This window comes from Adelges cooleyi, unplaced genomic scaffold (assembly GCF_023614345.1).
Source record: "Adelges cooleyi isolate 19-005CV unplaced genomic scaffold, UGA_ACOO_1.1 ACOO_flye_CR_arks_rails_tigmint_CR_PRNA_23, whole genome shotgun sequence".
NCBI lineage: Eukaryota > Metazoa > Arthropoda > Insecta > Hemiptera > Adelgidae > Adelges > Adelges cooleyi.
In genome coordinates, this window is record NW_026095893.1 from 9735321 (window position 1) to 9751353 (window position 16033).

Sequence of the window (16033 nt, forward strand, 5' to 3'; positions counted from 1 at the left end):
CGATCTATTGGTTGACTAATCCACGATCTCACACGTCATGAAGTACCAGCTCTGGCTGGCCTCTAACAATATATCATTATATATTTGCCTACCATGTAATTTATCCTTTGTTCTTATTGTAATTACATTTATTACAGATTGTACAAATTCTAAATAAAAAACAAAAAAAAAAAAAAAATTGGTATGTTGATGTAATAAAACTATACAAAATAAAATAATTCCATGTACACCCGCATTGATTACAAACACACCAGTAGTGAAATTGCCTATACGTGTAGCCGTTTTATCTAAAACGGCAAATGTGACAGAAGTATTCTATGCAATACTAGATTTAAAAATCTGTTTAGTTCCATGTTTTTTTAAAAAAATACTATTTTTATCTTTATAAATAGTGTTAATAAATAAACACAAATTGGTGGTACATCCATTATATATAAATATATGTACTAAAAAATCAATAAATTATTCCAAAGTACAGTCCTCTTGTGATATTATAATATATATAATATTAACACATTTTAATTTCATACAAATTATCCAAAATTGTCTTAATGCAATAATAAATACAATTAATATGCATATACTCGTATGTCTTGTTGCGTCATAGAACTGAAAAGAAAATCGAATTTTTTGTAGTATATTCAAATCTATACATTGAATTTAGGATAATGTATTTTGCGTCCAAATACAATATTTCATGGTTTGACATTACCTGAATTACGGTTGTAAACGACAATATTTTATTACAAAATTCAATTGTCAATGGTAACGGATAAGAACGATTTTCAATATAAGTGCAAACATATTTCATATTCATATGCATTTTCCACTGTGAAATAATTTATGGCTATCTTGAATTCTTATTATAATATGAATAGAATACTACTACACACTTTTGTGCTGATATGTTTATTTTTTTTTATTACTTAAGTTATGGGTTTATTCTAGTTTTTTTTCTTATGGAATGACAAAAAAAAAACATGCATTTTTATAGTTTCATTTATAAGAGCTTGGATTTCTATATCGTATTATTAATATTATAGTATCAATTAATCATAGGTATATTAAGTTTGTTATTCAATTGTTTAATGTATTGAAGAACACTAATTGTGTATCGCGCAACATTTAAATACAAATGTCAATTGGGCTGACAATTAAGTTTTATTAAGTTTTTATTTAAACTATCAAAATAGCTTAATTTACAATATTTTCTTAATTTATGGATTAGAGAAATTCTCGATGGATTTATTGAATACAAGTGAAAGTATTTCAAAATAAATTCGAACCCAAAATATATGATAATATTGCTATGTTCTTATGTAAATAGGTATATATTTTATTATTTGCAGTTGTTATGACTACCTAATAAGTTTTATAAATGACATTGACTTAATGACATTTAGACACAAAGGTTTTGAATTATAATATAATGACAAAGAATTCAGATTGATAAATTATAGATGTCAAAATGTAATTTTAATGTATTAACCGAATGAAATTTAGAGCTACCTTATAAATAACACAAAATTGTATAAAAGAAAAAAATCAATAAATCATTTTAAAGACGTATGTTATGTTTAAAAAAAAACAATTGATTACTATAATTTAAATATACAAAGAAAAAAATAAAGGTCGTTAGCATTCTTAAAATGAATGGTAGAACAAGTTTATAGTGGTTGCCCGTTGCATTTAGAACAAAGCAATCTATTAAATATTCAACATTCATAAAATATTTTATAATCAAAGCCCTGTGTATAAAATACAAGTCATTAGTATATATTTTTCTTTATGATGTTTTTGTTTATACGAGTATTTACAACATAAGAGACAAATTGTAATAAAAACAGACTGGGTCGAGACGGTGGTTAAACTAATTTTGAGTTACTCATAATCTTTCCTGAATCTTGGCATGTACACAGTAAGAGAAGCATAGCAATATTTTATGTAGAGCGAATCAATTCAAGATATCCCGTACAGTTTATCAGATATTTGTTACCGGTATTGTTTTATAGTTTTAAGGCAATGTGATCAATACTTATGACAGATAAGACTCTAGAGCGTACTACTAGAACATGATAATTTATGTAACTACTATAAATTCATATCAAACTGAATTAAAATCACCAATGAGGCGTAATATTTTCGTTGTTTTCTAGTTTTTTGTGTAGGGAATGACGGTTAAACTAGAGCACAAGAAGTAAATTAATTTAGGTATACTAAAAAGTTTGTTTTTGATTAAACTACGGGCTACTGTAATATCATAATATAATGTTGTACTGCGATTAGAATGAAATAAATAAATCCGATACACCTAATATGTGTGCCGTGTACGAATTAATTACCCGAATACAAAAATTGATCTTATTAAAACTTCAGCCAACTACAAATAAGATAATATATATATATACATATATATGTAACGTATTAAAATAAATATTTAAGTACAATTTTAAAATTGTTTTTCCTATGTCACAAGAAATCAAATTGAAAACACTTAAACAGACAATTTTTTTTCATTTTGGACACATTTCATGTGCATTGCTTCATAGACCGACAGACATAATGATAACTAACATATTAATTGAATTGGAGAAACATTAAAAAATGTCGACTTATACAGTACATGAATTATAATTATTGTTTAATTCACTTTTCATCATCAGTCGTATACTAACATTAACAAATTTGTTGTAAATGTTGGTTGTACATTAACAAATACTAGTTTGGTCTACGCTTGTCATTAACTGATACATTACCTACACAAACATATATATATATATATATTTATGCATATTTATATGTCAATTGAAACGACAGTGTTGTGTCAACCATTATAAAAGAGGTGTTGTATTTGCGTCACATGAAATCTAATAAATTTCATAACATTCCGGATGAGATGTGTCAAGAGATTAGTGTATCTGTTTGCTTTACGTGGAATTTTAAAGCTCTCGTAAAATAAAATATTTATAAATGTAATTTTATGTTTAACAATTATTTAAGTAATACGTGCTACTGATATTACCTTTAAAATATTTGATGTTTTGTTAGGATTTCGCATTTATGTAAGATTTTAATTTACAAACTAGATTCTAGATTATAAATATTGTATTTTAGGATAACCATAATCTTGGCGTGCAAGACATTACTGAGATCGGACCAAAGCTCGACTTCTTTTATAACAAATTAAGTTTACACCTTATATTTTTTAAATTTTATTCCATAATAGTATATGTTTTAAATATGAGTAAGTATAGGGCCGGCGATTTTTGAAATCGCCGACCTTTTTTGTTGAAACCTCGGCGCTACAAAATCAAACTATGTACACACATACATATTCTATTGTATTTTTAATTTTTTAATTTATTAGTTTTAAATTTATATACTTTTATACACTAATGTTATAACTATAATGTAATATATAGAATTTTTAGCGTATCTAATAGTGAAAGAAAGACGATATTCATGATAGTTCTAGGGATTACGCACTTATTTATACAAGTATACATGCAATTAAAATACAATGAGATAATTTATTTAGAATAGTCTGTAGTTTTTAAACGGTAATCACAAAAAAAAATTCTGGCTTAAAATTACAATAGCACACAAATAAGATGTGGTGACGTGATTCGATGTACAAAAAACTTGAAAGAAATGGAAGTAAGAAAACAAACCTAGGTCTTAAGATTTTATGTAGGAACCACGATTTTTAAACTAAGTTTTACATATTTTACAACTAATTTATGAGCTTCAAATGTTCAAAAGTACGTAGGTAGGGCGTACGTAGGGCGTATACTTAATTCATAAAATAGGAATGTTAGTAATTTGTCGTTGTTGGAACTTTACCAACATGGCTTTTAGTTTATTGTTAAGACAAATAGCCAAAATAATGTATACAAATTTAATAAAATCAGGGTCAATAGTAAAGAGTGATATTTGTGTTATTTGATAGTTTTTTTACATCATTTATTAAATTATGTATTGAATTGAATTTACTTATTTTTTTAGTAAATAACTTTGAACTTTCGACGAATTTTTAATCGCAAATTTTAGAATATAATTTTTATACATGTATAATAATATATATTATACATGCGTTATAGTGTTTGATAATATATAATATGTCGTAGTGTAAAAAGTAAAAAATTCCTTAAGATTTGTTTGTTAAATAATGGTCTTGTTGTTTTATTAAATAAAACAATTGTATTTTATCTTTGTGTTTTAAACGTGTAATAAATAGTTAATGAGAATTAAAAGCATGTAGATTTATAAAAAATTGCACATTTCCTCCGCTGCACGGGAAAACATTAAAACATAGAAATGTTTTTAGATTTAATAAATGTCCATTCTCCTTTCTTTTCCTTCTTCTCCCCCCCTCTCCTCACTTTCACTTTCATAGAGTCTAATCATAATCTTTAAGGGGCTTTTTTCTTTACGCGAAAATTTCCACGTAAATTTTAGATCCACCCCCAGCCTACATTATATAATCTGTGTGTTGAACTATGCCTTTTACATATTTTGTTGTTTTATGTTGTTGGTTTTGATTAACAGTAAATATAATTATATTTTAACACAATTGTTCAAGGTGTCATTTTAATTTGTTATTGTTGATACGTTTATTTTTTGATTATAATCTTTGTATGTTATGAATATTTAAAATAATAGAATAGGTTACAAGTTCATTTTGTTGCTCGATTTTCTATTGCACTCTTTTTCAGTATATTATAAGAGGCTAATACATAATTTCACAAACTCACAAGTTAAATAACAAATGATTTCAGTTGTATTAAAATGTTAAAAATTCCTAGGAACTACTTATGTAGTTATGTAGTTTATAACTTCAAAAACGAATTTACCGCAAATATTAAGATTAAATACTACAAGTACACATTTTATTGGAGCTTCGTCTTTTTGATTATGTTTTATACCATATTAGTTAGTGATGGGAATCGGAAAATCCGGATTTTCACAAAAAACATTTTTTAAGCTACTTAAAAATCATTTAAGTGTTAAATAATTTTACAATATAAAGCTCTATATCTAAGTAACATTTTTTTGATAATTATGTGAAAATAAAACAAAACACCAAAGAGATAAACTGCTTTTGAATTTTGGATTTGTTGAAATCCGAAAATCCGGAATCCGAAATTCGAAAGCATTTTATAGACAAAGTTAAGAGTTTTTTTTTAAAATTTTTATCAACAAATTTTACTTAGGTACACATCTTTATATTGTAATAGTATTTAACAATTATATGATTTTCAAATGACTTAAAAAGCGTTTTTTTGAAAAATCCGGATTTTCGGATTCCCATCACTAATATTAGTACACAAAAAATGATTCGATAAAGTAACAACATATTTTTCGCAACAATTTGTTTTTCAGTTTTACGTTTTGTAAGTAATTTATCGTTTTATTCAGAACGCGCAAATTAATGTTATACCACAACTGGTTTATTTACTATGTTCATTAATCATCAAGTAAATAATAGTTTCATTGTATTTTTTCTCATTTGAAGAATACTTGTCATATGTTATTACTTATTTGTTTTCAAGGTTATAGTGCTCGTGTAATATTGTAAGTATAATCAAGGTCCATATGTCTCATCAAAGACTAAAATACAATTTTAATATACCGTTTGTCATCGTCGGCATTAATTATTATCGAGAAGGATGTGTGGCTGAGTGGTTAAGACGGCAATGTTTAGTGCTCATTGTCGTCGCACTCGTTCGACACTCGGTCACGGGCGATTTCTCTCTCTAAGTCTGTCTGAAGGGAGATACTTTTATCCTTCTCCGAGATGTTTGAACTGTTGGGCATTTTAAGCCTATATCTGGTCAAAATAAGCCGTATGATGATAATAATAATAGTTGTATAATTAGCAAAAACAATCGTAAATAAACCATTTATAATCGATTATTCTATCATTAAATTCCAATGCCACTTAAAAATAACCTAAGAATTTGTTTTTAAATTCTACTAGTGTTTCATAAACTTAAATATATTATTGATAAATTATACATTTTTTTATACAGAATATAATTTGTATATTGTCAGCTAACAATGTTTAAGTATTCGATCTGAATAAAACCCGGTTTTTTTAAACATCATATTGGAATATAGATGGCCACATGCGAACTAAGTCTTGTTCATGGTAATGTTTTATGTTTTTCATAGAACCATTTATAAATTCTAGCTCGTCGAGCCTAACAGCTTATTATCATAAAACAAATTGTTTTAGTTAGGACGGGATCGCTGCAACTGCTAATAAGTTGCAGCTTATGTTTGCAGTTGCACATGATAAAATGCACAAAAGTAAATCAATATTAAGTCTATTACTTCAGAGCTTGTGAAGCATATTCAAAATGTAAATATATACTACACTTAGTGTATTCGTGTGTTTTATAAGTTCATAATAATCTAATTGTATGCAAAATGCAAATACGTGTAACGTGATAACAACTGTTTATCTGTGTATTTTTTTTATTCTAGCCTCTAGAGTTTAGCTTGCCTCTAGAGACATTTCTACGTCAACTATTGTGTACATGAAACAGATTATAAAAAAAAAATTAAATTTATTAAACCATTTGGTCGTAATGAAGTCGTAATGAATTGCATTCATACTATAATGATGGATATTATAGACACTATGGATGATATCTAATAAATATTAGCTTTGAATTATACGGTTAAAATCGGTATAAGTAAAATAATGACATAGTTTTTATAAATCTGTTGACAAGTATAAGGAGATTACTTGATAAGTGTATTATCTTAATAAGACCTAATACTAATTTATATTTATTTATTGAACATATAATTTGTAATCATCGTTAAATGCTCAGTCTACTGGATTAGACAACGAATCACCTTTTCAAATCGTCAAACAGAACGTAGGTCGCATATTTGTTACACTATGAACGAAAGTGTTGCGCAATGGCGTACATAGAAATTTAGCTTATGGATTAAGGAGACAGTTTATTTTTCAATACATTTTCACACTCTATTGTTTTATTTTTAATAATATAATGCCCAAAAAACAACTAATTATCATTAAAAAAAAAAGTTTTAAAGAAAATTATAAAACTTTGATACGGATAGGGTTGTAATTCTCATTTTCGTCGTCAGAATTCTTAAAAAATAATATAACATTAAATTTCTAGATCCTCCCGAGAGCTTATAACTAATAATTTCATTGATGCTATAATCAACCGAACAATTATACCTGTATAATATACTGTATATAGCTGTAGCTGTTTATAGCTATATACTGTACATATTATAAAACACCAAAGAGGGAGTAAAACAAAACACTATAAAAAAACATGTAATAATTCAGGCAAGTTTAACAAAATAGTTCAGACATACAATTTTTTGCTGATGCAGTGGTTCAATTTCATGTGGATGCAGCGTATACTCATAAGTCTATAATTTTAAACTAGGTTTATTAAATAGGTCGTAGTAAACAAATATCTCTTTTAAACCGTAAAAAAAAAAAATGGCTTTTGAACAGCGTTTACTATAATTTTTAAGATAATAAAAATAGTAAAAACCATTTTTTTTTTGGTGTGATCTATACGCCGACCTTCACAATTAAAAAGAGGAATGAAAAATTATTATTTAGCATCCTAAACATAGCTAAATAAAAAAGCCAGTATAGAAGAGTAGGGGCATAATAAGGACGGTAGGGTCACAGGTCTACAGGAATTATTATAACTAAGTCACAAAATTGCTTTCAAATAAACGTTTCGATGCGAATCTGTGGTTAGTATGATCACATCAGTACAGTCCAAACCAAACACAGTAAAAAAGTACTAAAGTGAGGCACAGTGTCCACAGATTACATAGTATTAAATCATTTATTTTATCACTTACATTTAAAATAATTCCTGAAGATCTGTGACCTCCCCGTCCCCCTATGCACCGATCCCATTATGCTCCGACCCAACTGCACTGTATTTTTTTCGTTCAACGATTTATAGAATTATACCAGTTTAATTACATAATTTACATGGAAGTAAGCCGGATACACATTTGAGAATAAAAGCGAGTAACAAATCCTATTCTTCTTGGCGTGGATGATAATGTATCTTTTAATAGTTATTCCTTTTTACTCCAAACGAGAAGATAGTTTAATATATATGAACGAAGTACTACGTCTTAATATAGTTTGTCTGAATTTAGTACTACTTAAAATATTTGGTGAACCATGAATGATTTTCGTATGAAGGAAAACATAATTAGTAAAAGCGATTTTAGTCGTTCCAAAATTAAACACATAAAATCACATATGCAAAATTGTTAAGTGACCTTATACTATACCACCTACACATATAAAATATAGCAGGGACGTGGATACTTATTATTCGTAAGTTAAATTAATTAAGTTTAACAATGTAATTCTATAACTATAAATATAATCATAGATTAATGATAAAAAAGTGTGTAACTATTATAAAAACTAAAAAAAAAAGAATGTCGAAGCTAAAAAGACAGTTTAAGGGAAATGCCATTCTATTGTATAACTGAAAACAGATTTAATATAAATTGGTTTATCTAATTTAGTTATAGCTTAGACTTGACTATTGTTAAATTACATCATTCCATTATTAGGAGATCATGCTGGTCATTGGTGAATTTACTCCTGTAATTTATTCAAAATAACGTTAATATAATATCACAGTAAAACCAATAGCCTCTAAGCTCTACATCGAAGCTAAAAGGTTGTTCAATATTGTTTGTTCAATTTACGATATTATTAAATTTAATATTATTAATTTGTACGGGCTAGAAATAATAATACGGGGGTTGTTGTTGACTTTGTATGTTTTCATTTACCCGGTTAAAAGCTATATCACCATATTATAAAACTGACAAAATTATCACAACATATAGGTCACTAATATAATATTCAATAATCAAAACTTTAAACTTAAGAATGTTTTTCTACATCAACGCTGTGATGCGAAACTGAGAAGGCATTTTATTTTATTCACTGTCCGCGGGTAATTAGTTAATAGTTTATATTATGTACCATATATGACTCATTGGACAGAGAATCTGGTAAAATTATGACAATTGTATCACCGCATAAAAAGCTATCTAAATGATCTGATACAAAATTGCTCTCTTCAAAATAAAAGTTGCAAATTAAAAAGTTTAATTCTGTTTTTGTTTTACACACTTACTGTAATACTTTTAAATTAAATTAAAACTTAAGATTCAAGTTCCTAAATTCTTTATACTACTTACTATTAAAATTGAAAAACGTTTAACATTTTTTTGTACATTTCAGAATCATACGTGCACTGACCGACTTAAACTCTCCCTTTTATTTCATATAATATTCAGACATTTTTCATTATATATAGGTACATTTGATATGATATGACTACAAATGACTTGAGTACAATGTAACCCAGGACACGTATTTAATATCTGAACACCAGCGTATTATGTTCAAAAAAGTCGACCCTTGGAGTTCATCGCATTTGTAAGTTGCAATAATTTAATTATACTTTCAAAAAGAAAAAGACAGATTTTTATTACATTTTTTTAGAAAATTAGAAATGTGTTTGTAATATAAATTGACCATAACATTATTTTATTATAAGACGTAAGTGATGTAACAATACTTTTACACTGCATTTTAAAGAAAAATATGAAAACCTTAAACAATGGGCACGATTAAAATTTATAAATTCCAAATTAATTTTTTTCTAAAGAAAACGATATTATTTTTAGGTATTTTTAATAGGTAATAACATTTTAATGATCAAATTTTAATAAACATTGTTAAAAAAGGCGATCGGTTTCATTTAGAAAACACCTTTTTAATGCAACTATTATTTAAACAATTATGTAAAATTGTGTAAAACAACTTAACTAACAGCTTTCTAAGTTATTATGAAACAGGGCAATATTTTATGCGATAATAATCTGACAATAACATTACAGCTCATGACTTCAATCAGACCCTTCCTTAGACATTAAACTATGGAAGTGTTCAAAATAATTAGATCGGTACTATAAAGTATAAAATGTAAACAACACTCTTTAAAATTCGACCTGTCAATAACACAGCTGAATGTTTGTTACTTTAACAACAAACAACCAACAAAATAACCAGAACAATCAATCGATGGAGACGTCAAACAGGTCGTAAAACGCTCGTTATGTTTGTAATAAAACGTAAAGAATTCTATAATTATTTCTAAGAAATTCGTAACATCAACCGAATTGGAAAACCTCTAACTTAAATTTCTTCCTTAATTCTTATAATTACTTTACTTAATACGCTTTATCTTAAAGTGGCGTTTTGTTTTATGCTATTTACCGCAAGTGAATATGTATGTCTTGTAATTTGTAATAAATATGGATGGATGTCATTCACGAATTGGCTGTTTATTAACGGCCGATGCCTCGTTAATGCTTAGAATTTCTAATAATTACAAAAGTATACACAGTTTATATTTTTAATGATATATGTTATAATCAATCCCCTTATCAGACGAGAGGACTGTCATCTTACCATTAAACATATTAGATTGACTACTATCCGTTTCTCTCGCATAGCGGGCATTCATCTAAGGAAAGATATAGCCAGTCGACTGGTGCGGAAGAATATGGGAAACTTAAATCATATACAGTATCAAAATATTCAGCAAATTATTCTTGATTCAAAAAGTTAATCAAATATATATACGTTACTATTTAAAAAACTCAAGTTTTTAAGATTTTAACATATAAGGGATGGAGTTATAACTTTAAAAAATATATTAAATTTGTCCCAACTAATAATTATAAAATTATAAAAAAAAATAATTAAAAAAAGTCTAATATTTTCTAAGTTATTGACTGGTCTATAGTTAACCAATCACTGGGTATATCCTACAAGTAATTTTTAATTATATGTTATTGAATTAATTTATAAAATAAAATGTATTTAATAAATTGAATCTATTAATTTTATTAATAAAATCAATTTTATAAATTGAATTAGTTAAATTAAAAAATTATTTGGTGTATTGAATGAATTGTAAATAGTTACACAATCCAACCTTTAAAATAAAAGATATTATAACGATATTATATATTGAATTCTTTATCGACAGAATAAAAATAAATTTTTAATAGTGGGAGCATATTGCATAAGTTTTGCATTTCTGGTATGCTGATAAGCGCTGGAGGGAAATTGATGGGCAGTGGAAAAAAATATGCGATAGGTTGCAAATAATACATTTTCAACAAGCAGGATTAAAAATCGTAAACACATCAGAACTTAATAATTCATGGTTAGGTAGATATAATTAAATATTTAAATGACGATCTCTTTAACAGCATATAGTTAATGAATGTAACTACTAAATTTTCTAGCCGGTATCTCATCAGGAAACCATAGGATTTAAATATTTTCCCCTCACTTAAGTAAAATAAAACTAGAAATGTTAGATTGAAATTTACGAGACTTTATTTTTTTTGAATATTTTTCAGGTTACCTTCAGAATACATTTTTTTTAGATATCAAATTTAGGAAAGAGGAACAAATTTGAGAATGCCATAGAATTAATAGACGTGGATAAATATTTCAAAAAGTAGTAACTTAAAGTTTATTAAAATAAGTAATAAGAAAACTGGTGACAGGAGTTATAAGGAGTTGCAGATATTAATCGTCTTAATAATTATTTAATTAAATAAACAGATTTTTATTAAAAAGAAATTTTATAAAAGTTTATTAATGAAATTTGTTAATGGAATAAATAAAAGACACAGCGCGAGCATATTGCACGAATTTAGCATTTATATATGAAGATATGCGCTGGAAGTAAAATTCAGTTGAATGCGAAATATTGCAGGTGAATTTTTGGAAACAGAGATGAAAATAGTATTTAGAATGTATAGTTATAAATAGGAGCAACGAAAGTTCAAAATGGAATTAGTTACACACAGCAAAATCAATTCACAAGAAAGACAATTAGATATTTAACAAGGGGTTGTTGAACAATGTGTGTTTGTACTTTATGTAAAGTTACTGTGTTTTATTTGATTATTCCATGTGAATGACGATACGACTTACGTTATCGATAACAAAATAATGTTATTATACTACAATATATAATACCGAAGACTATAATCGATTTATGTATTCATTTCATAAATAAAATGAGTGATTTTTACGACTTTGAAAAATATCAAGATGATCAACCTATTAAAATACTGTTGTTTATACATTCTAAATTTGGCATTTTATGAACTACACATATTTTTAGTATAAAAATAAAATACAATTTTGGTATATAATAAAACGTGACACACGATAAATTAAACTAGTAAATAATAATATTGATGTAATGATATGAATTTGATTTAGCCAAATACAGTTGTCCAATAGTTTTATACATACTGTAGTATATATGTAGTGTATACATATATTGTACAATAGGTACAACTTTTGTCAAATTCATACGTGCAAAATTATATAATACTAATATTTTGTGTCCATAAAGATAATTATGTGCAAGCTTAGAATATTAATCATTTCAGCAAAAACAAGTGCAATTTGTTTTTAGAAGTTCACTTTTTTAATAATTATTATTGAGAATTTTATTATCAACGGGTTAAGGGTCCCAGAAGCGGTTAATTATTAAGGGCTAAAATGTACGCAATATTGGACAAAAAAATGAGCTTTTACAATTTTCTTCATGTCGTCTTATTTTTAAATCCATTTGTTTATATATTTAAAAATACCGTTTTAGTGGTTATGACTTAACGGAACAGGGATGACTTATAACACTTCGTAGAGTCATTCGATTTTTGTTTGAAAGAGGGAGACGTATGGCAGGGCGAATTTACCTCAGATTCTTTTATTTAATAATCAAAAGAGAAAATAAATAACGTTAAAAAACAAAAGTATAAATTCAATGTTTATAAAAGCATATAGGAATTCATATTTCAAAAAATTATAGGGCTTTTTATACATAAAAATAAGTCATCAAGATCCAAACTCTACAAGTCTTATCAATTTTTCATGTTTTTGAGAGAAAAACGGACTGTTTCCATAGGACTTATTAACATGTTATTCTCTGTAATTTTCAATTTTATTCTTTTTTTATTAAACAATATAAAATACATTACATTAACATTTACGTGCATGCATATTATAAAAGCTTTGTTATTTTGAATAAATATTAAAAAATCGGTAATAATTGTAAGTCAAGTTTATGAGTAATGGAAAAGTACACGATTTATGGAAATCCCCTTTATTGGTACAAATTACACAAATATATTTTCAACGACATGAAACTATATTTTATAAATTTACGATTATATAACGTCTTATTCCCATTTGTATTTCATTACCTTTTTTACTTTTAAGTTAAAAACAGCAAAACGAAAAACAATACAAAGCTCGTAGCCTCTAAAACTTTTAGGGTAACGTTTCATTCCACGCGAGATAAATTTAAATTGGATGTGTAATTACGTTATACGAAAATGGATTCATACGCAACGACTATTTTACTGTTTTCTTCGTATACCATTTCTCAGTGTTTAACGGCATGGAATAAATAAGGTTGTAGGGGAAAGTGAGATTTCTAGATTTGATTTTGGTGAACCGAAACTCATGTTTCCACTGGCATGTGAGATATATCTGTGTTTATCCACGTCTAACAAAAACCACGAATCAGTGCTAAAGTTTTTCCCGGCAATGGGTATTGAGCATACATTATATTATAGGTGTTGCATGTTGTACAAAAGTCTAAAAACAAATCGAAAGAGCTGATTATGTACATATAGCCAATAGATGATCGTATATTATACCAATTTTCGTGTTTAATATATTCTGTTCCTTGAATCATAAAGGGCCAATTATTATTTTCCGTTAAAACGAGTTTCACTCAATAACGCATTTATTATAATTGATAATATGCTTTGTGGAGTCTACGAAAATTGTATCTTCGATTTGTGATAAATAATAATGTTTATAGAATGTTAAATAAATATGTTAAGTCAATGTGTGCATTATTATGAAAGCTTTCATAAAAGTTTCATCACCCTTAAACTTAAAGATATACATTTTGTTTGATTACTTATATTAATAAAATGTTTATTTCGAGGCTTATGATTTCAGAATAATGATTATGCATGAGAATGATTAAAATAGTTATTTTAACAAATATAATGTAAAAATATTTGTTTACTAATAACATCTTGTGAGTATAATATTATAAGTTATACTTTTATACTGCCTAATTTCATCAAGTTATGTTGATTGATATTTTTGTAAAGCATATTTCAGGAGCAGTTTCCTAAATATCTATAAAATACTGTAAAGTATTGTACTTTATCCTACGGAGACTATAATGTAGTAAACTTTTGGCGTCTATTGGTGAATTTAAATTATAAAGAAGACAACTAAGTTTTTATCACATTTTGGTGCTTTGAAAGTTTGAAAATAATATACATCTGGTCGATAAGTGGTTTAAGTTTTATACCAAGAGAGAGAGAGATAAAGAGAGGAAACTGGAAAGTAGTGGTTTAATATTATTTTATCGACGCTTTCTATTAAAAAGGCACTTCTCTGACTTACATATTAAAATGTTTATAATACAAAATATAGTTATTTCTTATACAATATAATTGTATTGTTTCCTGTGTTTGATTACTTTAATCAAATTCAGGAATTAATATTTAGAGTGTTGGACTTTTGTAAATTAATGTTGACAGCTGTTACAGTAATAATTTAAAAAAGGCATGCCGTTGTTGAAACATAGTGTGTATAATGCACAGTTGCGTTGGGGTCTGCTGAGATCACTGGTCTTTAGAAGTAATTATAATTAAAAGTGATCAGACCGTTTTAATGCGAATCTTTTTTTTATTGATTAAATTATTTTATTTACAATCTATACACTGTGAAAAATCAGTAAATTTTATGAGTTATATACATGACCTGGATGGTGGAGGAGGGAAGATATCTATCGATGCCACCCGACAAGTTAACTAATTGTTTGTTAATTTGGAATATTTTCAGGTAAGAGGTCTCTTGACCAGTTACGTTTTAATCTATGAATAGGATTTTCAGGAAGCGCGAGTGTAGAGAAGTGACTTATTAAATGGTTAGAAATGGTTGTGGAGTTTAGGATGGAATCGTAGGTAAAAGTTATTTACTATTCGTTTCAGTGTGGAGATTTTCAGGTCTTTGTGCAGGTTAGCGTTTGAAACGTGCCAAGGGGCATCTTTAATTACACAAAGACTGATAGATTGAAATGCTTGAATAGTCCTTGTGTTGGAGTACTTGGTGGTCCTCCAGATTTGTATGGTATATAGCCATACAGGTCTGAGTAAGGTTTTATGTAATATGCATTTATTGAAGAGATAGGTTGGAGCGGAGAAGAGGGCGTAGGAGGTGAACTCTATGATTGACAATTTTCCTTTTCTCATTGAGGTGTGGTTTCCAAGTTAGTCGTTTATCAAAAATCAGTCCCAGGTATTTGGCTTTGGGTGACGTATAGGTATAAGTATGACTTGATTGTTTAGCTTGACTTGGTTTTGTTTATTTTTATTTTCCATCGTTTGGCCCATAACTCAATCATTGAAATGTGGTTTTGTATTTTGAGGTAAACGTCGTTTTAATAGAATTTTTTCAAAGATTTTTGAGAGAGTTGGTAACAAACTTATTGGTCTATAAGAAGAAGGACCGTTTGGGGGTTTGTTTGATTTAGGAATTAAAATAATGTTGGAGTGTTTTCAAGTGGAAGGAAAATAAGACAATCTGGGTATTGGACTAAAGAACAAGGCAAGTAAAATTATTGTTTTTTGAGGTAGGTTTTGTCATGACCAGGCGCGTTATTGGTTTTTAATTATGAAGGCAACTTCACCTGGCGAATCTTAGGAATGAATATCATAAAAAAAAATATAACATTGAAAACATCGACTTTGAAACACGTATTTTATGTTTTAAAGTGAATTTTATTGTTGTCAATTTTATTTTCAGTATAGAGTTTAAAATAATTAAAAGTTTTGATTAACATTTCAATGT